A 2303-nucleotide genomic window follows, 5' to 3' on the forward strand; every position below is an offset into this window, starting at 1 on the left:
AGCCCCACTCTCTAATCATTGATTGAGATCAGTGTCATGTGCCTGCATTAGGGTGGGGTGGAGGTGAGGGGAGAGAGAGGGAGGGGGAAGAAAGATAATGAAGGAAAGGAAGGAAGGAAGGAAGAGAAGAAAGAGAAAGAGAGAGAGAGAGACAGAGAGAGAGACAGAGAGAGAGAGAGAGAGAGAGAGAGAGAGAGAAGGAAGGAAGGAAGGAAGGAAGGAAGGAAGGAAGGAAGGAAGGAAGGAAGGAAGGAAGGAAGGAAGGAAAAAAGGAAGGAAGGGAGGGAGGAAGGAAAGAAGGAAGGAAGGAAGGAAGAAAAAGAAAGAGAGAGAGGAGAGAGGAGAGAGAAGAAAGAAAAAGAGAAAGGAAGAAAGGAAGGGAAGAAAAAAGAAAGAGAAAGCAAAGAAGATGGATGATACCAACCTCTCTTCAGGTTGCTAATGGGAGATTAAGACTTTGGGAAGAAGCTGATGTGAGAGGAGCTGGTGGTCTCTGCTAAGTCGCTGTCCATAGCTTGTTATGCTGAAGACTAAGGGAATTTCCCCCTTAGGTGATATCTGAGAATCTCTCTTTTGGTTGAACTGAGATAGCTCACTCCCAAGGAGAGCTCCCTCTCTCTTTATTGCCTAGTCTATATTCTCCTATGTATACTTTCATTGATTTTTGTTTTGCTATTGACTTGGATAAAGGGTTTCTTTGCTATTTTCTGTGTATGTTCATTGTGTAACTGGTATTTGGTGGAAAGGGAGTCATAGAGCTCTACATAGAGCTTGAGTCCCTCTTTTTTCCACTGATTAATAGAGATCAGGAGTTTAGATTGAACCTCAAAATTATATCCCCAGCCTAGACTAATAATATTTAAAGGAGAAAATGCATATAATTCTAACCTGGTATCCCCTCTTTCAGAGGAACGTAGAAGGGCCAGCTTCTAGCCCGAACCTGGTTGGTGGCGGGGGGGGGGGAATCCTCTTCCCCTTTCTTCTAGGAATGAAAGTCTCCCTTGGAGAAGTGTAGGGAGAGGACATACTAGAGATGTATCTATCCTGCCTCCCTGGGAGCTACAACACATAGACACCCTTCATTGCATTAAAAAGATGAAATCCTTTTTAACCCCCTGTGGCAAGGGGCTGTGCAGGCAGCAATGTGTTTTCTGGCTTTTGGCCCTCTCATATTGGCTCTCTGCCTCCAACTTCACCATCTGCCCTCTCTGTAACCATGACAGAACAGGCCCTCTTCTTTGTTAAGGGCTTCCTGGCAGGTGGCATCACTGCAGCTATCTCCAAGACTTTGGGAGCCCCCTCCAGAGTTAGACTACCATTGCAACTGCAGCATGCAAGCAAACAAATCGCTGCTGATAAGTAGTAGTACAAAGGCATGATGGATAATACAGTCCGACTTCTGAAGGAACAAATGTCATGTAACTTAGCAAATGTCACCAGATCTTTCCCCACCCAGGCCCTTAACTTTGCCTTTAGGGAGAAGTATAAGCAGGTGTTTTGGGGAGGAGTGGACAAGTACACACAGTTGGGGAGATATTTTGCTGGTAATCTTCTGGTGGTGCAGCTGGAGCCTCTTCTCCCTGCTTTGTCTCTTCCTTGGATTTTGCTTAGCAGCTGACGTTGGGAACTCTGGCACCGACAGAGAATTCAAAGACTTGGGAGAGTTACCAAGTGTGATGGAATTCTTGGCTTGTATTGAGGTTTCCATGTCTCAGTGGAGGGCATTATTATCTCTGGAGCAGCTTACTTTGGAATTTATGACACAGCAGAAGGTAGGCTCCCAGATCCCCCAAACGCTCATAATGTGATCAGTTGGCTGATCGCACAAATAGTAACTGACTGTCTCCTATCCTTTTGATGTGGGTAAGGGAGCAGATGATGATGCAGTCTGGGCGCAAAGGAACCATTGTCATGTGTTACTGCTGGAAGAAGATTGCTAAAGACGAGGGTAGCAAAGCTTTCTTCCAGGGTGCCTGGTCCAATGTTCTTCGAGGCATGGGTGGAGCTTTTGTGTTTGTCCTGTACAGCAAATTGAAGAAAGTAATCTAAGTTCATCCTAACTAAAAATGGAAACAGTGACTATAGATCACGTAGAATACATAACCATACCAACCATTTTGGATCACTGACCTTCAAGAAATTCTTCTTGTCTTTTTATCCAGGCCAGATAGAGAAGCCAGAAAAAGCTCTTAGAAAAAGGGATTCATTTATTGTGAGCCATGATTCACATAATGGCGCTGAGGATGATTCCATATATTGATTCTATTGATTTGGGGGGAAAAAAACCACTTAGTGTGGATCCA

General features: G+C 44.6%; 1 pseudogene; it reads left to right on the forward strand.

Moving 5' to 3' along the window:
* Positions 1–1216: 1216 nt before the first annotated feature.
* Positions 1217–2049, forward strand: LOC118836728 (annotated as a pseudogene).
* Positions 2050–2303: the final 254 nt, after the last annotated feature.

Source organism: Trichosurus vulpecula, chromosome 2, assembly GCF_011100635.1.
Source record: "Trichosurus vulpecula isolate mTriVul1 chromosome 2, mTriVul1.pri, whole genome shotgun sequence".
In the NCBI taxonomy this organism is placed as follows: Eukaryota; Metazoa; Chordata; class Mammalia; order Diprotodontia; family Phalangeridae; genus Trichosurus; species Trichosurus vulpecula.